The sequence below is a fragment of the Papaver somniferum genome, chromosome 7 (assembly GCF_003573695.1).
Source record: "Papaver somniferum cultivar HN1 chromosome 7, ASM357369v1, whole genome shotgun sequence".
Lineage (NCBI taxonomy): Eukaryota > Viridiplantae > Streptophyta > Magnoliopsida > Ranunculales > Papaveraceae > Papaver > Papaver somniferum.
Genome location: NC_039364.1, coordinates 148,797,127 through 148,823,106, shown reverse-complemented (window position 1 = coordinate 148,823,106; position 25,980 = coordinate 148,797,127). Strand labels below are relative to the sequence as shown.

Below are 25,980 nucleotides of genomic sequence, written 5' to 3'. Positions count from 1 at the left end.
GAGTTTGTGGGGAGTTGTGGAGGAGAGATTTGGATAGCAAAGGCAACGGAATGTACGAAGATGATCATACGTTGGTTGGTGTTGATAAAGAATAGACACAGGTGATTGATTATGAAGGACTTCGGTGGGTAGAATATTATGGAGATAGACAGCCATATGAAGAGAATAAACCCAATATTTAGGGAGAATGGAAGCGTGAACATAAGAGTGCGAGTGATGTCGTTGACACGGCGAATCATGCGTTCAGCCTTGCCATTTTGGGAGGAAGTTTGGGGGCAAGAGAAACGAAAAACAAGACCATTATTACGAGCAAAAGTATGGAAGGAAGAATTGTCAAATTCGCGGCCCATGTCGCATTGAAAGCATTTAATTTGACGTTCAAATTGAGTTTGAATAAATGAACGAAATTCCAAGAACTTTTTATAAACTTGGGATTTAAACTTTAGTGGACAAACCCAAAGATAGTTGGTAAAATCATCCAGTAATATAAGATAATAACGGAAACCGGTCTCTATGTGTAAAGGAGAGGTCCATAAATCACTGTGAATGATATCAAATGGTGCAAAAGTAATGGAATTTGATTCATAAAATGGTAATCTAACATGTTTACTAACTTGACGTGAATGACAAAGTTTAGAATGTTGATTCTTATTACAATGAATAGAATTATTTGTACGAAGAACATCTAAAACAGCCTTGCCGGGATGACCAAGGCGGCTATGCCAAATATATGGCGAAAAGACATCAAGAGAAATGGGGGAAGACTGGGATGATATTTGTGGTGGCACGACAGAGTTGGTGATCGGGTAGATCTCTCCAGACTTATTACATTGAAGGATAATTTTCCTCGAACTCAGATCTTTCACAGAAAAACCAGAAGGATCAAACTCAACAGACACACGATTATCAGTGGTGAACTTACGAACGGAAACTAAGTTTTTGATAATATCGGGAAAAACAAGGGTATTTTTGAGTTGAAGAGTACGAGAGGGAAGGTTATGAACTTGGTACCACTGGCAGTAACTGGAATACTATTTCCATTGCCAACTAAGATAGATCGTACATTGCTAGAATTGAAAACGTTGTGTAGATTACCTGGATCAGCAGTGAGGTGCGACGTAGCACCGATATCCATGTAGAAAGCATCATCGGGTTGCTGTAGATGCATAGAACTATATGCCTCAGCAATGTCTGTGAGCTTCAGTTGTTCCCTCGCCATTGATTTTTAATGGTTTAGAGAAAATAGGATCGTAGGGGGGATGATACCATCTTGGATTTGATGATAACTTCCTTAGTTATTTCTATTCACCAGGATTCTTATTATATAAAACAATAGTATCTCTTTTGGAAATACAAAAGTTATGGCGGAGATAATCTCCTCATTACAATAATTATGTAAGGAGATATCCTCCTTGATAAAAATAAGTAAAGCAATATAATTATATTCTCTAATAAAACTGTTACAATTTGGATAAACCAGCTTCTTTGTTTTGCATCAGAACTAGTTCCTTTCTCAAGATTCTGCCTGCAGCTAATCTTGGAATATAATTAATGAAGGCCACTTTCCGAACTTTTTTGTATGGGGCAACCTGTAAAATTCCAAGAAATAAGATAAAAAGACCAATAGAAGATTATGCAGAAAAATAAAGTTAAATCCAAAATTTCAAATAGGATAAAAAACACAAACCTGGCCGGATATGAACTGAATGACTTGATCTACAGTTAATTTCAATTCATTTGTTCTCATCACATATGCCATCGGTATTTGCCCTGATTTCTCGTTTTCAACTCTGGAAATTCAATTTATCTTAGTTGTAAACAAGGGCAAAAGAAGACAGAGCTCACAAGTATGGCTTCCAATTCTGCAGGAGCTACCTACATTTGCAACCAAAGGTTATAAAAACTTGACATGTCATGAACTAAATAACAACTTATGCATATACGCATAGCTCCTTACATTGTGCTTTATTAGCTCCTTGATTCTGTCAACGATATAAAGGAACCCGTCAACGTCGATGTAACAAAGATCACCAGTTTTTAACCATCCTTCTGAATCAATAGTCGCTGTTGTTGCCTTATCGTTTCTCAAGTATCCTTTCATTACATTGTTACCCTTTAACCAGATCTCCCCTTCCTTATAGGGTGGCACTGGAATTCCAGTTTCAACATCTACCACCTTGGCATGAATTCCTGGAAGCAATTAGCCTACCGACCCAGCGTGGGATTTTGCTTGCTCATACAAAACAAAGAAACTAGCCGCACCACAAGTCTCTGTTAATCCATAGCCTTCCCTTAGCTCTACCAATGAGAACTTCTCTCTAAACTTGTGAACACACGGACCAATGTCATCTGAGTATTCACAAACAATGCGCGCAGACTCATGACAATACAGTAAATAGGCTGCGCCTGAGGGGAATGGATTGGTTATGTCGAATCCTTGACTCAGAGTTCTAATACTCTTCCTCGTCTCATAAACTACAATCATTGTCCTTAGCTCATGCAATAAGATAGATAGTGGACGAAGTATAAAATGTACGAACATGATGTGCCATAAGTAACGAATTGAACATATAAAGTATAAATGTATGAACATAGACGAAACGATTAACTTATATGATTCTCACTCAGATCTCTGTCTCCGGGATTGGGTTTTTCATTATATGTGTGAGGGTTACAAAAATAGTCGAGTGACTTTGAGACCAATATAAGCCTGCGTAGCAGGAGGAACTTCACTTACACTTTATCTATCTCTCTGTCTCTCTCCTATTCTCTTCTCAATGTTTTTCGCCCCCCTCTTCACTTGGGAGAGAGGGGTATTTATAGGGAGGTTACGTGGGGTCCACTTCTGAATCCCATTATAACCTTATCCTCTTGTGTCTTGTGCCGCTTACGCAGAGGTCTTCGTGTTCTCGGTTCTCTCTGCGTGTTCCGTTTGAATATTCAGTGCTATCTGCGTTTCCTCCACAGGCTGACTGAAACGTATGCTGTTTGAGGGTATTTAATGCGGGTAGTTGAGATGTCTGTCCGCGGTAGACAGCTGTCCTCTGCCCATGTCTTGTCTGCGTCAGTCTGACTATCCCCAGCCGTAGATCTTAGATTTTTCTGGGGATACGATAAAGCGACTCTTGGGTTATCCTCCAGTGCTTCGCAGTGTTCTAGTGTTTCTGTCTCCTCGATCCTCTACCGTTGGATCTGGTGGGTGGCGATGCTATCTTGACAAGGCGCTTCTCTTGGCTGTCCACGTGTGATATCATATCTTGATGCTCTCAGCCGCATGTCCTCCACGTGTGTCTTTGTGGACACGTGGCGTAAGATGAAACGTGTACCTACAATTTTCCCCTTTTCATCCTACTGGGCGGTTAGTCGAAGTGGGAAGAAAAAACGTGTTACTCTCTTCATCTTCTCTTCATTATTTTCCTAGATTTTAGGGCACGTTCCCCATTATTTGCAATAACTTCTTATTGGGTAGTGGGGCAGTTTTATTTCTCTTTGTTACTCTCTTCATCTTCTCTTCATTATTTTGCTAGATTTTAGGGAACGTTCCCCACTATTTGCAATAACTTCTTCTTGGGTAGCGGGGCGGTTTTATTTCTTTTTGTATATATATATATGAGAAGGAATATGAAAATTCTCTAGTCATAAATTTATTTCCTTCTCTTTCCTCAGAACTTTTATTTTTTGTTCTCTGCTTTTGTTTCCTTGTTATTAATTGTTGCTGCTGCTACTGTTGTTTTTGTCTTTGTTGTTGCTGATGTTGTTGTCGTTCCTCGAAGCTTTTCTGCTGTTGTTGTTGTTGTTCCTCGAAGCTTTCTGCTGCTGTTGTTGTTGTTCCTCGAAGCTTTCTGCTGCTGCTGTTGTTCGTCGAGGCTTTTTTCACGACCCTGATTTTTCCTTTATAGGTAAGTGGTTCTACTGTGTTTGATTATCTTTTGAAAAATATATTCGTTTTCTGTTGTTGCTATATGTGTTTGTGATGAAGAACATATATGTAGATGTGTGTATGATTTCCCTTGTTCGTCATTACAAACAGTGGTGATATCTTCCTTCGTGCATGCTTGCCCCTATTCGTTATTTCTCCTTTTTATTTAGGTTTTGTTCTTATTTTCCATCTGGTTCATGATTATGAAGAACTGGATGAAATTGGGTTTTTTGATTTTCGTTTTGTCTCCGCGGAAATCTGAAACTTGTTTGTGTAATACGCAGACATGGCTGATCATCCGCGGGTTTCTTATCAAACTCCACCGCCTAGTCCGCGTAGATATCCTCCGCGTAGGGATCCTGATGTTTCTCTGCCTGGTGGAGGTTCGTCTAAATCTTCCCAAGGTGATGCCCGCGTTCATAGGGTTTCGTCTTCTTCTGGTCAGATGCGCTTAACTTCTAAGAGGGGTGAGTCGCATAGAGGGAATACGCAGAAGGGGGACCGGCCAAAAGAGGCTCCTGGCTCCCGGTATGTTGTTTCTCGTCCCTCAGTTAATCCGCGTGATGATCCTAAGAGAACGCGGGATGTCCTACCTCTTCGGTCAGTGGCGCCTCCTTCCGCGTCTCATCAACATCCTCTACCTCCCCCTCCAGTGTCTCAACCCAAGGGGAGGTCTTCGAAAGAAGTGGTTTCGAAGACTGATGCATCTAAGGTTCATCCTAAGAGAAAAACTTCCGATAGAAACCCTTCAAAGGATTCTGCGCCTGATCCCGTGGAGGAGGAGGATATTTCTCAAGAGATACGCAGCGTCGCTGTTGGGGAGAAGAAAGTGACCTTCAAACATATTGATCTGGAGGTTTTCAAGGAAAAACATGGTCTTCAGCTATTCGATGTTCGTTTTTACGCTGCTGATGATGATATTACTTATGAGATGATATCGACGTATAAGTTTGATGAGTTTCATCTGCTGACCACGGTGGGGGCCTTTGAAGCGGGTCTTATGTTGCCTTTGTACAAGTATGGGGATTCTTTTTATTATGATGTGCTGGCTGGTCGAGAGGGTTCTTCGAAGAACACACACTGTCACTCTATTTCCCAACTTCATGGGAATTATCTTCGTGCACTGAGGGAGTGTTATCTTCGGAGCAAAGGAGAGACAATGATGACTCTTTATGTTCCCAATCCTGAGGAAAGGGAGTGGTATACGCCTGAGAATTTTAACAAGTCTTTCAGTGACTATGTTAACAATAGGAATCGTAAATCGTGGAGTGTGAGTCTTCGGAATATTTCCGCTCCTCGTGGTGAGATCCGCCTTCTGAGTGAAGTAAGTGGTACTAAGGTGAAGTACGTCCCGGGTACAGAGAATTCTACTAACAAACTGGTGTTTACTACTCGTGAGCGGATCAAGCGTGATCATGACTATGAATGACACACAACTGTTATTGAGGTCGTTGGTACCTGGGCTTGGGGGTGTGTTCCATGTCCGCAAGGATGGCTTCCTACCGCAGATAGCCAGATACGTGCGGCTCCTCCTACTCGTTATGGGAATTTCCGTCCTTGGCATTTGAATTTTGAGGGCATGAATTTCCAATATTCCCTCGATGTTGTTGATGGAGATGACGAAGAGAGTTCCGATGCAGATCTTCAGGCGAAGAATGCTGCGGTTGTCAAGGTAAGATTTTCATGTGCCTTGTCCTTTAGTTGAGGCAGTTTTAATTCTTTTCAAAGTCAGGGATTTTTATTCTTGTGCTTTGTCTTTTTAGGCGACGAAGAAGAGGAGGATAAATCCCAAGCATTCCACCACCGCAACAATCGAGGAGGCGGAGGTTTATGAAGAAGTTAACAGTCCTGTGACTAAGCTTAGAGAGGATGAAAATGTGTCTGATATAGAAGCGCGTACTGATACATCCCCTCCAAGTCATGATGATGAAGAATTTGTTGAAGGGAATACTACCGCTGGTGGCAGCGGTATTGGTGGTGAAATTAATCCCGCAGGTTGTCATGATGCTGGTGCCGAAGCTAATCCTGCGGGTTGCAGTGATGCTGGTGATGATAACACTGGCCTTGGTGATGAGGGTGTTGGTGGTGAAGTTCCTGCTATGTCTCAGGAGTTTTCCTTTGGTCGGATTTATTCTGCGGAGGATAGTTTTGACATAAACGCTGCCCTGGGCCTGGCTTCTGAGTTCAACCTGCTTTCCCCAAACGATGATTGGGATGTGCTTGGTAATTCTAACAAGGCGGATGGAAAGGGCAAGGGATTCGTGGATGCTAGTGATGTTCCAGAGGGGAGCGGTGCTAGAGACCTTCCATATTTGGACGCGGGAGTAGCCTCGAACTCTTCGGGTGCTAAATTCACGGACATGGGTAAGGCCTCGGTTGGGTCTTCTGGAGATGATTTTCCTCAGCCATTGATCCTTGAGGGTGATGATGCCATCTTAGCTTGGTTTAAGAAGAATAACTTGATGTTCGTACCCAATCCAGCTCCTGTGGTGGAGGGTGAGAAGAAATCTGATGCCTATACCCGTAAGATGATGCAATTGTCTCCCGAGGACCAGGTTGTAGAAGCGTGGGATAAGAATCTTCGGTCCTCGTAAGCTGCTCTAGTAGTCGACGCTACCTCAACTGTTGCTGATATGATGGCGTTGGCTGATGGGTATCATTATGGATTTCCCCAACAACGGATGTTAGAGGTGAGTTCTCTTATCATTTTGCCTGATATCAATTTTTAGTAATTTTTAGAGTCAGGGTGTTCTAATCTTCTGATTCGCAGATGATGAGGAGTGAGCATTGCAATCACATGTTGTACCAGTTTTTTAAGGCCAAATCCCTTAAGTTGGAGGCTAAGCTTCGTCTTCGGGAAGAGGAGCTTACTGCGGCTGAGACTGTCATTGCTGATAGGGATAGGAAGATATGTGAGTTGAAGAGTCTCCTCAAGGCTAAGGAGCAACAAGGCAAGGAGGAGGAGAAGCTTCGTATGGATCTTGCTATGGTTCGTAGTGAGTTGGAGGAGGCCAAGAAGAATTCTTCGGCTGTTACAGGTTTGATCATCTGTTCTCTTCCTTGCTGTTGTCCTTTACCGTAATTAGTGTTCTGTCTGAGTATCCCTCCCCCAACCTATCTTCAGTAGGTGGAGTTCCTGAGTTAGTATGGCTTCGGAAAGATCATAAATCTCGCATCGCAAAGTTGGTAGAGAAGATAAAGAGCGAGGATGATAAGTGGAATACTCGTGCCGATGAACATAATGCTTTGGCAGAGAAGTGGCGGGTCAGACGAGTCCAAATGATTGATTTGCAGAACCAGTATAACAATGATCGTCGTTTGTTTGATGGAACGTTGTTGTGGACGCGTGATAATCTTCGTGAATCCCGAGAAGAGGTCTCATCATTGGAAGCTAAAATCAATCTCTTGGAAGAAGAATTGCGTCAAGATCGTTCTTCTCAGTCTTCTGATGTTAAAGATTACCTTCAGCGTCTTGCTAGGGAGAGAGATGACGCTAGGGCTGAGGCTGGTGCTCTTAGCAAAGCTTTAGCTGCGTCTAGGGCTGATGTGGTACGCCAAGCTGAGGCTGAGAGAAATCTTGAAGTAAATATGTATCGGCTCAACAAGGGTCTGGAGGGTTTAAACAATGAGGTCAATCATCTTCGTCAATTGGATTCAATGAAACAGGTAGAATTAGATACGATTCAGTACGCCCTTTCAACCCTTCAAGCGGATTATAAGAAGTTGTCAGATGAGTATGATTTTCTTGGTGAAGATCGTGATGCTGCTGTTAACGAATATGAAATAGCTTCGGCGAGAGTCGAAGGTATATTCTTATATTATCGAGTGTGATTCTGTAATTTCCTGGACCTAACCATCTGCGTTTTTCTTTTCCTTGCAGAGCTCCAGGGACAGCTTCGCACTGCAAATGAAGAGCTTTCGGAAGCTCAATCTCAATTAGTGCATCAAGAAAGTCAGATTAATTATCATAAAGGTTTAGCTACATCAAGGGAAGAGGATGCCCAAGCCTCTTCGAAGGAAGTGAGTCGCCTTTCCTCGTTGTTGTCAAAGGCTGAGATGATGAATACTGTTATTGCGTACAAGGCTCGGTGTCAACTAGTGAAAGAGACTAACAAAATTCTGGATAGCATCTAGTATGATCTTAAGACCGAGCATGGCCTTATCAAGAGCTATCCGCGCAGTGAGAAACCCCCACCCCTACATCTGGTTCTTCAGGCCCTTCCTCGGGTGGGAGCGTACCTTCAACGCAGAAGGGGAAGATTCCTAAACCTGCTGGTGGGGTTGAACCATCCAAGTAGATTTTCGTAGAGAGTTGATCTTTGTTGATTATGAGGCTTCGTGAGATTCCTTTTGTATTTTCTTATTTCCGCGTATCATTGCCAAGGCTGTAATCAACTTTTAATGAATTGATTATTGTTATGGTTAATTTGGAATATAACTGACTGTAATCAAGGATAGTGAAGTGTTTGGCTGCGAACCCGAAGATATGTGTATCTTCGTGAACGTCTTGAGACCTGTCACCCCGCTGGATAATCCTGGGTAGAGGATTCCCAGACGGTGGGGGTCGGGGCAACGTTCTAGGATATGAGTTGTTTGGAATGTACGTTCATTCCGTCGACCCGCTGCCATAAGTGTAAGTGAAGTGTTTGAGTGTGAACCCGAAGATATGTGTATCTTCGTGAACGTCTTGAGACCTGTCACCCCGCTGGCTAATCTTGGGCAGAGGATTCCCAGACGATGGGGGTTGGGGCAGCGTTCTAGGATATGAGTTGTTTGGAATGTACGTTCATTCCGTCGACCCGCTGTCATAAGTGTAAGTGAAGTGTTTGAGTGCGAACCCGAAGATATGTGTATCTTCGTGAACGTCTTGAGACCTGTCACACCGCTGGCTAATCTTGGGCCAGAGGATTCCCAGACGGTGGGGGTCGGGGCAGCGTTCTAGGATATGAGTTGTTTGGAATGTACGTTCATTTCGTCAACCCGCTGCCATAAGATTGGTTGGGTATCTCTTTCTGATGGATGCCTTCCCCATGGTCCTACACTTATAGACGCTGATAGGGGAGTCCCGAGAGATTGTAGGTGACTACTTTCCCCAAGTAAAATAGAACAACAATTAACACCAGTGTTTACGTGGTTCGACAGCAGAGTGTCTACGTCCACGGGTGAAAGAGGGTGAAAGTGTCTATTCAGTTTGTTGAGTTACATTTAAAAGAATTCCATTGATGTAACCTCTGAGGTAGCAAATAGTAAAAAACAGGAGGATGAAGTATTGATGCGGAGGCTGTATTTACAGGTGTAGGGTTCTCGTGAGGTGTTATATTTACACGCAGTCGTCTTGTTACTATGTTGCTCCATGTATTGACTATTTTTTGCCAAAAGTTTGCTTGATTGATAGGTTGAGGTTTGCTATTCCTCTCTCAGAGATAGAAACATGTCGATCGCAAGCGTCGTTTTCTTCTTCCAGCGCTCTTCACGTAGATGCAGGTCTGCGTTGCTCTCTACGGGTAGTATGGCTTGAGATATTTTGCATTCCATGGGTGTTTGAGGATCTCCCCTTTTAGGTTGCGCAGATAATAAGACCCATTTCCTGCAACATCATGTATAACGAAGGGTCCCCCCCATGTTGGTGCTAATTTGCCCCACTTCTTTTCTCGTTGGTATTGGGGAATGGTCCTAAGCACATACTGCCCTTCTACGAAATTTCTAAGCTTAACCCTCTTATTATACTCCCTTGCTAGTTTCCTTTGATAGTTTTCCATTTTTTGTAGTGCTGCCTCCCTCCTCTCTTCTAGATTATCCAACCTTTCCAACATCATGTCCGCTGTGAGGTTCTTTTCCCATGCTTCAGTCTTCGTAGTTGGCATGATTATTTCTGTTGGGATAATAGCTTCGGCTCCATAGGTGAGTAAGAATGGGGATTCTCCCGTGGCTGATCTTCGATTTGTCCTATAAGCCCACAAAATGTTGTGTAGTTGCTCACACCAATGCTTCTTGTATTCGTACAACTGCTTTTTGAGGATGAGTGTGAGGGTTTTGTTTGTGGATTATGCCTGACCATTGCTTTGAGGGTAAATTGGTGTTGACTTGTTCTTTCGAATTTCGAAAGTATCGAAGAGTAAGTCGATGTTTTTTCCCTGGAATTGCTTGCCATTGTCAGATACAATCTCAGATGGTATGTCAAACCTGCAAATGATGTTTTGAAAAATGAATGTGAAGACATTTGCGTCTCGAATCCTTGCCAGGGCTTTAGCCTCTACCCATTTGCTGAAATAGTCTATGGCCACTATCAAGAATCTTCTCTTCCCTGATCCTTAGATTAGGGGACCCACAATGTCTATGCCCCATTTTGAGAATGGCCAAGGGTTGTCTACTCGGTTTAACATTGTTGCGGGTGCATGGATTTTTTTGGCGAAACACTGGCATTCTTCGCATCTTCGTGGCATTCTTGCAGCGTCTCGTATCATTGTTGGCCAGTAATATCCTTGAGTTTTCTCCTTATCTGCTAGGGATCTCATTCCGCTGTGATTGCCTGCGTCGCCGCGGTGTATGTCTTTCAAAATCAAATGTCCTTCGGATCTGGATAGGCAACGTAATAATGGTCCGAGAAAAGATTTTTTGTACAAAATTTCTTTTCTCAGATCATATCTTCCTGCCTTTGACTGTATTTTTCTGGCTTGCTTTAGATCCGAGGGTAGAATTCTTTCTTTTAGGAAAAGATGAATCTCAGATCTTCAATCTTCTTCTTTGCTGAAGTCTTCATCTTGATCTGCCTTAGCCATGATGTCGTCTTCTTGGAAATCATCCGCGATGAATTCTCCCACGTCATCATCTGCAATATCTTCTTCTGCATGGCGCAGAGTTCTTGAATATCAATTGAAGGCTCGTAAATCCTGGTTACTTTGATTGCTTTGATGTCCTCGTTTCTGAGCATCGATGATATGTAGGCCAGGGCATCCGCGTACCTGAGTTCCTTTCTTGCCAGGTGTCAGAATTTGATGTTTGGGATTTGCGATGCCAGTGTTTGCACCAATTCCATGTATGCTGACAATATTCTGTCATAAACATTATATTGCAACCCTATTTGTCGGATGACTAGCTGTGAATCACTTGTCAGACGCACGTCAGTTATGCCCATTTCTATTATCAACTGAAGGGCATGCACCACTGCTTCATAGTCAACTATGTTGTTGGTATGCCCCTTGAATTCTAACCTGAAAGCATGTATGGTCTTGTCTCCTGTTGGGGTGGTGATTACGATGCCTATACCCGCCCCTTATTTATTTTTCGACCCATCTACGAAGACTTCCCATTACCTAGGATTTTTTGGTTCCAAGATGTCTATAGGGTCTTTACCTTCGTCCATTTCTGGTAGTCCTGCCGCCTTTCGTCCTTCGATGATGACTTCTTTGCAGTTATCCAATGGTAAGTCTGCTAGGAAATCTGCTAATACTTGTGACTTCTGAGAGTGATGTAGTTCATGGATGATATTGAATTGATCTAGGTGAGTATTCCATTTTGCAATTCTGCCTACTTTTCCTGCGTTTTTAAGGACTGCTTCTAGCGGAGCTTTGCATGGGACGCAGACGTAGTGAGTCAAAAAGTAAGTTCTGAGTTTCAGGGTTGCCCATACTAACGCCAAGATGAGCTGCTCGATCTTCGTATAATTCCTTTCTGCTGCGTTCAGAGTCTTGCTGATGTAATAGATGGGCTGCTCTATCTTTGTGTTGGTTTTAACCAATACTGCGCTGTCTGCATCTTCTGTTGCTGCTATGTATAGTTCCAACACTTCATCAGGGTCTGGTTTTTTTAATATAGGGATCTCGGCCAGGTATTCTTTGATATTTCGGAAAGCTTCCTCGCACTCTGCCGTCCATTCGAATTTTCTTCCTTTTTTGAGAATGTTAAAAAAGTGCTTACATCTGTCCGAGGAACTGGATATGAACCTCCCCAGCGCAGCCAGCGAACCATTGAGTTTCTGAACCTCTTTCAAATTCTTTGGGGATGGCATTCTTACGATGGCTTCAATTTTAGCGGGATCGACTTCAATGCCCCTCTTCGTCACCAAATATCCGGGGAACTTTCCGTAAGTGACGCCAAAAGTGCACTTCTTTGGGTTTACCTTCATGTTGTGCACTCTCATTGCTTGGAAAATATATTTTAGGTCTTGGTGATGATCTTTCCGCATCTTGCTTTTAACGATCATATCATCCACATATACTTCCAGCGTACTTCCAATCCATGGTTTGAAAATTGCATCCACCATTCTTTGGTAGGTTTCCCCTGCGTTTCGCAATCCAAAGGGCATTCTTACATAGCAATAGAGGTCGTGTGGTGTATAGAATGTTGTATCTTGTTGATTTTCTTCTGCTAGGAATAATTGATTGTATCCAGAGTATCCATCCATGAATGACATTTCTTCGTATCCTTCAACTGCCTCAACAAGTTGGTCAATGCTTGGAAGTGGATAGCTATCTTTAGGGCAATCCTTATTGAGGTTGGTGAAGTTGATGCATATCCTTACTCCGCCATTTTTCTTCGGTACGATGACCATGTTAGAGATCCATGTTGGGTACTTAATTTCTTTGATGAATCCTGCGTCCAGTAGTTTGCGGAGTTCCACTTCAACTGCTCGATGGTATTCTGGAGCTACTTTGCGCACCTTCTGCCTAAAAGGGGGGGTACCTGGTTTTATTCGAAGTTCGTGATGAACTAACTTTGGGTCAATTCCCGGCATGTCCCCTAATTTCCAGGCAAAGATGTCCGCGTATTCCTTTAGAAGTTTGATTAGCGCGGCTTCTCTTTCTTCATCCATCAAGGTGCCTATTCTGATAATCTTCGGATTTCCCTCAGTACCTATGTTGACTTCTTTAGCTGCTTCGACAGGTGTAAACGTGGGTTTTGGTTCCCCCAAGAGAGGAACATTCTTTGATTGCTATTTGGTGGACTCTCCGTCTTCTTTTGTCGCGGAGGTGCTGGCTTCTGCGCTGCCAGTGGTGCTTACGTTCAGAAGGCTTTTTCCGGAGATTTCTTCCAGATATGTATCTATGGTTATTTCCTTATTTTTGGCTCTTCGGGACTGGTGGTTTTCTTCCCGCTCGTTATTGATCTGATTCTGTAAGGTCTGACATTCCCGCGCAGTTACTTGGTCTCCTTTAATTTCCATGACTCCCTGGGGTGTTGGGAATCTGAGATATTGATGGTAGGTTGCCGCTACTCCCTTGAGCTTGTGAACCCATCTTCTTCCGATGATGGTGTTGTAAGGTGAAGGTGCATCTACGACGCTGAATCGAGTGTCCACTTTCATGGGCCCTGCGTCTACTTGTAAGACAATGTCCCCTAGGGGCTGTTTGCGTGCGTGTTGAATTAGATGGTGTAGTAAGATGACAGCAGTTGCTCGTCGTTGAGTTCCATACGTTTGAACGTGTCATAGAACAGGACGTTGACTGAGCTTCCTCCATCGATGAGAATTTTCTTGACATTGCACCCTGCTATTGGGAGTGTGAGGACTAGAGGATCATTATGGTCTTCCATGTCTTCTTCCACATCGTCGCATCGAAAGTCATGGGCGCGTCCATCCATTGTTCGTGCTCGTTTACCTCTTTCCCATCGATCTTATAAAGCTCACAATAATCTTCGAATTGTTTTCTCAATCTCTTCCCAATCTGGGCGGTTAGGGATGGTCCTTGAATCTCTGAACATGAAATCGTGTTGAGGGTGCGGTTGCCTTCTGGTAATTGAACCTGCTTGCCTCTCTTGGTTCTATCTTCGTTATCAATCTTCGTATATATTGCTTCAGGTCTCCTGCGTCGATTAGTTTTTGAATCATTATCTTGAGATTTTTGCACTTTTCTGTTTGATGACCGTTGAAACAGTGGTATTCAGTATTCCTTGGATTTTTCTGATCTAGGAGGCTGCTTTCCCTTGGACCATGGCCAATCGAAGTTCTCCCTCCCTTTGATCTCCCTCAGGATGCGCGAATAACTGGTATTCAGCTTGGTATAGACTTGATCTTCAAATTTTCGATCATCTCTTCGTCTATCATCCCTTCGTTCTTTCCTTTCTGCGTTGGGATGCTCTTCTGTGATTCCTCTTTTGGACCCGCTGGCTTGATCCACGGAATTTGCGTGTGGGACGTTGAGTATGAGCTCTGGGATTTTCACGCTGAATTTCTTCTAACCTTGCATGCTTTTCTATGATTATCCGGAGATCTCCTTCGGTGGTAGGGATGGTCCGTGGATCTCAACAAACAAAGGACTCATCCTGTCCATCCCCCATTTGTAGCAGTTGATACTAACCACGGGATCTACTTGCCAATAGCTTGGAAAATCTTGTGCCATCTATCAGTATATTCTGATGGTCTCTTTGTATTTCATCTCCAGCGAGAATAGCTTGTCCATGCCGGTATTGACAACCTTGTTGTACATGTATGTTGCTAGAAATTTTTCTGTGAGTTGGTCGTAGGATCGATGGAGTTTGATGGCAGTTATCAAACCATAACGCGGACCCTTTTAAACTTGATGGGAAGTATCTGCACAGTATGGAGTCTTAATTATCCCAACGGGCCATCATTCGATTATAATATCAAAGATGAGCCGCAGGATCAGTTGATCATTCATAGCAATCGAAAGAAGGAACCGAACATTTCTGCGGTATGGAAGCCCTGGCCAAGTGTAGCGTCAGCGAGGTAGTGTTTGCTTCCTTCATCACTTGCTCTAGTCTTCCGCCTCCCTGCCTAGTCTTTAGCTCCTTGATTTCTGCCAGCATCTCAGCACGCAGATTTTCCATTGCGATCTGGTGCTCTTCACGAATGGTAGATTTTGCTCTTAGGAGGGTGGTACCGTCGTAGTAGTCCGAGTTCTCGGGATTGTAATCAGGGTCCGATCTTTGGCTGCTCCTTTCTCCTCTTCGGTTCAATGGAAACGGGTTGTTTGCGATCACCATTCTTATATCTTGATTAGGTGCTACTGCCTTGGAGTTAGCTTCGTCGCGTTGGTTTTCTACCTCTGCGCTATGAATGATTCTTTCCTTGAGTGTTTGGTTCTCTTGTGCTAATATTGCCACAGCATCTGCGTATGGCTTCTGGTTCTTCCTTAATTCTGTCAGCTCGACCATCATCTGAGCGGAATGATTTGACCCTTGATTTGGTGTTCCTGCCCGCAATTTCTCATCGACGGCTATGGTTTGTTCCTCATCCACGATCTGTATTACTGGCTCTGGTGGATCTAACCGTGCACCTTGGGACCCCGATGGTTGTTGTGAGGGTTGACCTTCTATTAGAAGCGGTTGCTTGGTCGGAAAAGTTATGTTATGTTCGTTGGTTAAGGGCATCCCATAGAGGGGTTGTTGTATTCCTGACTCTGCTACGACTTCCTGATGTTCCTGTAGTTGAGCATTGGTTACTCTAGGAGCTCCAACTTTGGATCCGCTAGCTCTTGAAGCTCCTGCTTTGGCTGTCGCGGCATTTACTGCGTTTGCTGCGATGATGTTGGCATTGATGGGGGCCGTGCTTTCCGCATTATCTTGCGCCCTATCCGCTGCCTTCAGCTTTTAACCTCTCTTCTTACTCCTAGTTACCACTGGGGTTGTCCTTGGCATCTCTTTTGACGAAGACTTTGCCTTCCCGATATCTTTGCTTTTCTTCATCTTTTAATATTTCTCTGAAAAAGAGAGAAAAAATCACGAAGACAATGGGTCCCACGTGATATCTATTAGCGTTTTGAGTTCTCAAAGGTGTAAAATCTTGAAGATACGAAAGGCGCCCATCTATGTAGATGACCGCAGATCTGTTTGAAGTTTTGATTTTCAAAGACGTGAAAACTTAGAAAATGCATGAAAAATCAGATCTACTTAGATAAACGCGGATTTGTTCATAATTTTAGTCTTCAAAGGTGTGAAAACTTAAAAAATGCATGAAGAATCAGATCTACTTAGATAAACGCGGATCTGTTCTTAATTTTGGTTTTCAAAGGTGTGAAAACTTAGAAAACGCATGAAGAATCAGATCTACTTAGATCAACGCGGATCTGTTCATAATTTTTGTTTTTGAAATCATGAACGGAAAAAACCGTAGTGTTCCATACATCGTTATTTTCAGAAAACGAAGCCTGAAACAAGTCACAGGAGAAGATAAATCTTTTACCGGGATGAAAGTCCCTGTTTCTAGCGCCAGATTGTGAACACACGGACCAATGTCATCTGAGTATTCACAAACAATGCGCGCAGACTCATGATAATACAGTAAATAGGCTGCGCCTGAGGGGAATGGATTTGTTATGTCGAATCCTTGACTCAGAGTTCTAATACTCTTCCTCGTCTCATCAACTATAATCATTGTCCTTAGCTCATGCAATAAGATAGATAGTGGACGAAGAATAAAATGTACGAACATGATGTGCCATAAGTAACGAATTGAACATATAAAGTATAAATGTATGAACATAGACGAAACGATTAACTTATATGATTCTCACTCAGATCTCTGTCTCCGGGATTGGGTTTTTCATTATATGTGTGAGGGTTACAAAAATAGTCGAATGACTTTGAGACCAATATAAGCCTGCGTAGCAGGAGGAACTTCACTTACACTTTCTCTATCTCTCTGTCTCTCGCTTATTCTCTTCTCAATGTTTTTCTCCCCCCTCTTCACTTGGGAGAGAGGGGTATTTATAGGGTGGTTACGTGGGGTCCACTTCTGAAGCCCGTTATAACCTTATCCTCTTGTGTCTTGTGCCGCTTACGCAGAGGTCTTCGTGTTCTTGGTTCTCTCCGCGTGTTCCGTTTGAATATTCAGTGCTATCTGCACTTCCTCCACAGGCTGACTGACACGTATGTTGTTTGAGGGTATTTAATGCGGGTAGTTGAGATGTCTGTCCGCGGTAGACAGCTGTCCTCTGCCCTGTCTTGTCTGCGTCAGTCTGACTATCCCCAGTCGTAGATCTTAGATCTTTCTGGGGATAGGATAAAGCGACTCTTGGGTTATCCTCCAGTGCTTCGCAGTGTTCTAGTGTTTCTGTCTCCTCGATCCTCTACCGTTGGATCTGGTGGGTAGCCACGCTATCTTGACAAGGCGCGTCTCTTGGCTGTCCACTATGATATCATATCTTGATGCTCTCAGCCGCATGTCCTCCACGTGTGTCTTTGTGGACACGTGGCGGAAGATGAAACGTGTACCTACAAAACTTCTGCGTGATTTCTTTGCTTAATGGTGCAGCTCCTGAGCCTATTCTTCTTAGCGATGACAACTTCCACCTTTACCGGAATACTTAACTAAAGCTAGAATTGCTGGAGGAACAGCTGTGATTTGACTAACTTTATGTGTTTCTACTGCTTCAAGCATTGCTTGAAAATCAAATCTCGGCATTACAACAGTAGTGTTTCCTAATGAAAGCATACCAAGGCCAAAAAACGCTAGACTGTAAATATGAAACATTGGGATGAATGATAAGTAGATATCGTCTCGAGACGACGTAACGTCCGCCGTCCACTTGAGGAGATTTAAGATGCATATGAAATTTGAATGTGTTAATATTACACCTTTACTTACACCAGTTGTTCCTGACGAGTATAACAATGCTACTGTATCAGATTTAGAACATTTTATCTTCGGCGCATCTGACGGTTCGCTTGCTTCGATCAACTCTACGACTGAAATTAGACGTTGTTAATCTGAAGAATGGGTCGTTACTAGTGTTGACTAGTTTATGAAGTTCTTCAGGTGAAGATATTGCGAGTTTAGCACCTGAATCACGAACCTGTTTAGCGATTTCTGATCCAGTGTTAACTGGGTTGGAGGTAGTGAGCACTGCGCCTACAGACAAAACGGCAAGACATATAGTAGGATATAGGACCGAATTAGGAGAGATAAGAAAGACGACATCGCCTTTACGTATCCCCAGTGCATGATACAGAGCGGCTGCAAGGGAATTTATGGAGCGCTGGAGTTGAAAGTAGGTAATTCGGTTGTTAGTAACCGAGTCAATTAGTGCGACTCTTGACACACCACGATCTGGGTGTGGGAATTCAGATAACACAAATGTGGCAACATTATGATCATCACTAGAAGATATTGGAACTTGATGATTATCGCCTAGTTGATGTAATGAGCTATAGATGCCGGTTGCAGAGTCAAAACCGCTTCTAGAGTATAGAGATTGCTGGGAAGAGACGGCTGATTCCTGTTCGTCAATGTTGATCCATGTTTCTTGACTCGACATGGTTTATGTGTTACTTTTTAATCGTGTAAATCTAAAGATTGTTTCGAGCTTTGAAAGTAAACTTGTACCAGATACACTGATTATGATCTTTATTTATGCATCATCATTCATCAGTAAGTGTAGAGTAGTTGGCCTCTTTAGACTCGTTCGGCATAGCTCGAATCGAAAGTGGACGGCATCGTGAGTCGTCTTGTGTTTGGAAATTCCCGTAAACTTGACATTCTCTACGCATTATTATCCATTCAAATGAAACAAATAAATAAAACCTAGGCAGCATGAGACACATAAGTAGCGTTGAGGATGAAATCGAGTTGATTTATTCCGATTTAAAAAAGGTGAATAATCTATTTCCCAAAGAGCATAATGCTTTTGGGATTCTACCCATGCCTACTAACTAACTTAGTGTTACATGCCTATTTAATCACCTAAAAATTTTACGGGACATGACCGGTAATACTATGTGGTTTAGTGAATCAACTTCACCCACAACTACTCAGCCTTGTATACTTGTATCAAAGTATGCATCTTCCTTCACTCTTAAGGCTTTATGCAACGGAAGTCTTCATCTTCTTTCTCTCTAACTCTTTATGCCCATAAGAAATTTGCTATGGATTAAACCAATTGATCACCTCACAAAATCAACAACACAATAAACACAAAGACATGACACAATTAACCCATTTTATTGTATCCAAGGAAGATTACAAACTTCTGTCCAACCAATGGACTAAACAGGCCATCACCCTCTTGGTAATGCCTTATTCTCTCAAAACAATGAGACTAACTCAACTCTATGTAGCCTTCTTGCATCATCTTTGAGTTTGGGCCTACTCAATTCCATGAATATGCCTTAATGCCAACATCGCATGTTGCATCTGTCAACTTTGGTCTTTCCTTGCCTCGATGAAGCTTCATTGTGTCGCCCAATAAGCTTCATTACTTATCCAAAATGTATTTACAGTGTAGCGCTATCTTTGCGAGTCACTGGCCCTGTAGGGTCTTGCTATCTCAGCACTTGATAGTCTACATAGTAACGCGCAATCATTGCGCATCACTCACTTGGCCTGCAATACTGTAACGCACAATCATTGTGCGTCACTTTCCTGACCGGTCATAGACCTCCCCCACCTAATCCGTTCAACGCCCTTGTTGAGCGCAACCAAGTATAAACTCTATATTGGTTCCAATCTTAGTTGCATGCACTTTCAGAACCCTTTATGAAATTCAGCAATCTTTGCTAGTTTTTGCAAAACGCTCTCAGAAAACTTCCAATCCTTAGCATCAACATCACTTAGCTTTAATACCTTGTCATTGATCCTACTAACTTGAACTTTGTTGTTGCGCTGCGCATACGTTCCAACTCCACTTCAAATAGTATATCAATATGTTATAGGATAGCTCGGTTGAACCCACCAAGCGTTGGTATGTCAAGTTTGGTTGTCATATTTTAGTGAATCAAAACTCATTTAAAGAGTCGCTTGATTATTTACTAGAGTCAACTTCGTATAGGTTAGCTAGAAAGTTACTAGGATATTATACTTACAAGAATTACGTGAAGACTTGAAGAATGTGAAGAACTAAAGAGCTACAACGAAGACATCATCCTTCCACTTGAACTGTTTCATTCCTAACGTATCTTTCAAGTCGTGCATATTGAAAACATAACTGCGAAGCTGTGAATGATTATACTCTAGTTAGACATAGTATTAAGGAATTACAATACGAAGAATAACGTCTCTCTTTTGAACTTCGTATATAAGACATCGACATAATCGTATGAACGCTATTGTGATTATGTATGGGTATGGGTGAAGATTTCGTCTTAGGAAACAATGTTTTACATTCGTTTAAAGGAAGTAAATTCATGAAATTGTTTTGTGAATCGAAAGGGAAATCACTAGGCTTATTGGTATTGTTATTCATTGCAAATATTTGGATTACCAATATGTGTGTTTAGTATAACTGCTCATAACTTGTTTATGTATCTCGGTAAAACTAATCACAAGGCCTGACTTTTGTATTGGTATGACTTTTATTAGTGAAACCGATCTTAAGTAATCACCTGAGATGGTATGATCGATTTGTTGTAATTGGTATGACCAACTCTAGACATTGGGGAACCGATCCTAGTAAGAGGTGCGACCGATAACAAAAGGGGAATCGATCCTTGTAAGAGGTGCAACAAGTTTTTAGTTATTGGGGAACCGATCCTATGAACATGTGCACCAAATGCAAGTTGGATACCATATATATGTGGGAACTGATCCTAGTACCTAGTCAACCAAGTTTTGGTAACTAGCGAGACTGATTCTAGTACCCACATGGAGTTAGAATTGGAACTTGTTTTGGTAGAATCGTGAAACCCATGATTTGTGATTTGATAGGATAATCAATCACAAAGTTCTTGGAAGTCAGATGAACCAATTCTAAACTTGTTTGGAAGTGTGGAAAATTGGTTCCAAGATTGTAAATATGAAAAAGGATTTACAAAGTAAAGATGTCGACATACTTTGAACACGTGCAGTAATTCTTACCTTTTATTGTTCAAAGATATTCCTTAATAGCTAAAGGAGAATCTCGGATCGAAATAAATTGAGAATCTTTTAATTAAGGTTTTTAGTCTTATATGCTTTTAATTTCCGGAAATTAAAATGCATATCTTTAGAAAATAGAAATTAGTAATGTGCATTTACTAGTTGGATATTTTCTACTGATATTTCGGTCAATATTTGGACAGAGCATTTACAGGAATTATAAAAACCGTTTTTGCTCTTATTGCATATCTTTGAGAATATTCGGTTTTGGAAATTCCTTGGTGTCCAAACTTCCTTGGTCTATAAATATTGAAGTTTGCATTTCGAGCAAACTAATCCTCAGAGCCAGCAAAACTACCTAGTTGTGTTGTTACTGGTGGAGCCGTCTATTCGGAGAGGAAAGTAACCTAATTAGGCGAAATCTCTTACGGCCTCTCGTTTTAAAGACTTATTTGGGATTGGGAAGCTCTGCGAGTACCGTTGGTGGGAAAGTAGATAAATGTAGTTTATTATTAGTTTTCGATTGATTTGATTGACTAGCGGTTGTTGAAATTTGATTGCACCTAGTTTGTTTATGCGTGAGAATCTTCTCTTCTGATATAAGATTCACTCAAACTGGATCGAAGTTTCGACGGGGATCTTTAGAATGTTTGTAGATCTAAAGATGTCTTATGATAATCCATTGTTAACAGACTCCGTTCTGTGTGTGATTGATCACAAGAGATTCAAGTTGATTGTGTGCAGGTGTTTATTAAAGATCTAAGAAGATTTGAATACGAAGAAGATTTCTGATTTGGGTTCATAATCCTTGGTGTGAACAAAACTTGATCGGCTGGGGATCCAACTATAATCGGTTTATCTTTGTGATAGATTTAATTGATTAGTTGAGTAGATCAACATCAATACGTTTCTTTGTGATTCGAAGTATTGATTGCAAAGTCTTGACAATTACTTTGGTAGTTGTTATTGGATAGATCTAAGAACCTGACAAAGGAGTTTATTGGGATAAACGGAAGAGACTTTTGTAAAACTCATATCACTTGTTTGAAAAGAGTTGTTACCGAACAGATTTATTGTTCCTTTACTGTTTGGAATACGAACCAAAGGAACTGTTCCAAGTGCGTGACTTATTGCAAGTTGGAGGCACAGGGATACAAACAAAACTAGGTGAACTATAGGTTTAGTTGCTTGGTCTCAACTATACGAAGTTGGTTTAGATTTTGTATGGCGGCTTAATCCTGAGAGTATTCAATTTTGGACAAGGTCCCGGGGTTTTTCTGCATTTGCGGTTTCCCCGTTAACAAAATCTTTATGTGTCTTTTACTTTTCTATTTCCGCAATTATAATTGTTTTTATTATAATTAGAAGTAAAATACACAAACGTTAATTCCTATTTACTTGATAGCAATCCTATTGTGTTTGGTTAAGTCCGAACCTATTATTAAGCAAACATACTTCGTTGTTGTATTGTCTCGATCTTGTATCCATAGTCAATCACACATGTTATCTTGTTGTCGTATTATCTCGATCTCGTATCCATAGACGATCACACGAACTGTGAACCGATTAGTTGTATTGTCTCCACTCAGTCCATAGACAATCACTTACGGAGAAAGGACTTATAAGTGGAAAAGTTTTAGATTGAGGTATATTTGGTTACCCTCGTCTTTTCACAATACTCAAATGAAAACTGGAATTTCTTCTTGCCAATTCCCTGAATTCGGCTTGAATTTCACTTGAATCATTTGCTCCCAAGTGTACGAAACCAACTGATCACAATGATCATTTCCATAGTCTTATGTATTCACTTTCCGACTTTAGTTGCACCATGCAACATAACATGACTTATACAAGACTTTGCCTCATTCTTCAATCATATGCGCTGTAGCGCCCCCAAAACTAGCAGCCGACTAATCCAAGTGATTAACTAAAAAAAAAGAGGCACTAACCATTTAAATCATTTACTTAAACATTCAATTAGGAAAATCTGTTATAAAACTTAACCCCAAACTAGCCCCGCTCTGAAATAAAAACAAGAATTCCTCTCAGTTGATACATATACAATAGTGAGTTGATTTACAAATAAAATATAAACACAAAAAAAACATAGCGGAAGCAATCTAAATAACGTAATCAACTCCTCTAAGCTTCCGCTGCGCAACTCTGATCTGTCTCTGAAACTGAAAATGGGAATGGGTGAGCACATCATCCCTAAAAGGGGTGCCCAGTAAGAATAACATTTAACTTTCAAGTAATCATGGAAAGATTTGGAAAACTATAATGTTTTCCCAAACATTAAAAAGTGACCAAGTAACAAACATGTATATGGACAAACTCCTTCTTCAAACAATGTATAATATTCGTGCTAACCACACTCATTAGCTATTGATATCACCAAGACCATGATGACCCACTCTAAGCATAAAAACAGAATTCATGTAGATATAATTGTGAAGGAGCGCATCCTATATACCACAAGTGGAAATTCTCATTTCCCATAACAATTCATAATGACAAACAAAACCTTACAAGTCCTTTCCAAATCGTGGAAAGATTCACAGAATCAACAGAATTATCATAATACAATTTAAAGAAAGCATGGAATGCATGGACAGACAATGCATGAGTTTGTTAAGCATAAACTTTTGTAAAAGCAACAATAATGGTTACAAAAGAGTCAAATGTATTCCCACCTCTTTTGATGAAAAGACACGCCTACCTCGAGATCCACGATCCACCGGTTCATCCTTTGAATCGATCGTTGTTAATATAGACTAATTGTTAATCACACAAGAAGTCTAAGAATCTAGCCAAAAGGATCACACAAGAATCATACAAGTCTATCTAATGATTCTAAGCTCATTTATGACTTTACACCTTTTCATTCTCTATCTTTCGCGTAGCTAAGGTTTACTAATTCAATTAGATTGGTTCTATAGTCCATTAGACAAGTCTTGTGACTATCCACAACTTTGTAGAAGGAACCAAAGTCTAAATCAGACCATAAGGGTCCAATACATCAAAGTAGAAACTAACTACAAGCCCAAGCCCAACAAACCATCTCCTTAAACTAGGCCTGGTCCTTCTGGGTCAACTAACGGTCACTAACGGTCAAAGTGACGGTCAATGGTCAACTAACAGTCAACGTCCAAGGTCGGGTCAAAGTCCAGGGTCAAATAGTCAAAGTCTATAGTCTAAATCGCTCAACTAGGTCTACTCAGGTCAGGACAAGGTAACTCGGTGAGTCAACACCGATTCAGCACCAAGTCGGCTAAACTAACTCAGTCAGACATCAGACTAGGATCACTAGCAAGCCTAAATCTCAAGAGCAGGAGTTCATACAGTTTCACTAACTCAGATTCTATCCAAAATGATCATTACATAAATATTCACTCTAACAGAATTCAAGAATTCAATATACAACTGGAATTTAAGCTTTACCTGCAAAAGCAGTCCCAAGCTTTCACTGGAACACTATCTACAACTCTATTAACTCATTCTTCTTACACCAGTTCACTCATCATCCAAATAAAAAAACTTGCACCACTGTATATAGTTTGAACTGCAGCTGTAACTTCAATAATACAACCATACCAACTTAAGTTACAACCTCTCCTCTCAGCATAAACACCACCAACTACGAAACCAATTCACCACATCAGATCATCCCTCATGAAGCATTCTTTTCAGTAAAAACCCAACATTCATCTTCATAAACAACACCACTAGTTCACTTCCAAAACCATATCCACATCAACCTCAATTCAGTTTTCTTAGCAGCAACAACTAAATTCTAACAAACAAAAACAGCAGCAGCAACTCGAAATCTATACATTCATTCTCAATTTACTATTACCATTAATTCATTCATCTCCACCTCCATTTATATACTCTAATCACTAGTTAACTTAATATCATTATCATATCCAAATTCTTAACATTCATTTTCACACAGCCTCTATTAACATACTTCCAACTGCTTCCCTGCATTCCTTAACCCACAGCAGCAATAATAACACCACCATACCCAACTCCAACTCCAAACACATTCTCTTTCACCTGTAATCATTCCCATGGTCATACATACATAACATCTTCTATTTCAACTCCACCAGCAGTTCATATCTTCAACCAACACCACCAGTTGTATGGAATGTTATCACTTCCACCACAATCACACAACCACCAGTTTACTCCCATTTCCATACTCAAATCACTGTTCAATATCCAAATTTCACAAACATCAATTACATCCATGCTTCAACAAATATAACATCCTTAAATCAAGTAAGAAGATATTACCTCAAAAACAAACACAAAAGTCTTCTTCTCCGTCTAATTACGCACCATTAATATCATCTCTTCCATCAACATTCAAAACCCATGAACCTCAAAACTCTATTCTATTAAGAACCCTAAATTAAATCACCATCATTGGATTTCATCCTCTAAAACTTAGCTTCATCTGTAATATCACTCCAAATCCTCAATTCACTCATTACCCAACTCGAATCAACCTCTTAGAACATCGATTTCACCTTTCAATAGTTTCCCTGAATTTTAACGAAACCCTAACTCTTCAACTCAACGCTGAATAAACTTCAGAATTACAATTAAATACCAACCTCCTTTGTTCTTCATCACCAACTATGCAAATCCTCTTTTAATTAATCAACTCTTTCATAACTTCATCTCGCAGAAATCCTAATCTCCAAATCTTATTATCCAATTCCTCTTCTGAAACAAAATAAATTCCAACATCATCACCACCTCACTCAGTTCATGATAACTTGTCTATTTCTCGTGACCTCACATCCTCATAAACTGATAGAATCGCCAGAGGCGAAGAACAGAAGAAGAAAAGAAAAGAGAAGAGAAAGAGAAGAAGCAAAAAAGAAGAGGAAAGAAGAAGAGAGAGAGTGAAACTGAAAGTCTTCTCTCGACACGTCTTGGTAATAAGGAAAGCATCCCATAATAAATGCATCCACCCAAGCGTTAAGGGGAGTCAGGTCGGTTAATTGGAAAAATGACTCTTTTACCCTTCATACTCATCTGATAATATCTTTTTCGTCCAATGTCCGAATGACACGTTCAAGTATTCCATCTCGCATAACTTCACGAGTTCTATCTAACGATGCTAATTTCATAACCAAATTGTTGTTAGATTAATTTCTATTAATTAACGTTCGTGCTAGACTATCGAGTAATTAGCGGCTAAGACATCTCTTGACTAGTCTAATACCGTTGACAAGCTTGAGTGTCTTTACATGCGCCTACTCCAAATCATGCCATGCCTTAAGGTATACACTCTATG

General features: G+C 41.2%; 1 long non-coding RNA gene and 1 pseudogene across 1 annotated transcript; both read right to left on the bottom strand.

Moving 5' to 3' along the window:
- Positions 1-1,460: 1,460 nt before the first annotated feature.
- LOC113295362 lies at positions 1,461-18,132 on the bottom strand (annotated as a pseudogene).
- Positions 18,133-22,693: 4,561 nt separating this feature from the next.
- On the bottom strand, positions 22,694-25,575 carry LOC113298710. Its single transcript, XR_003334353.1, has 2 exons — positions 24,108-25,575; positions 22,694-22,846 (listed from the first exon to the last, which is right to left on the bottom strand). It is a non-coding gene; the product is annotated as an uncharacterized LOC113298710 (long non-coding RNA).
- Between the last annotated feature and the right edge of the window lie 405 nt (positions 25,576-25,980).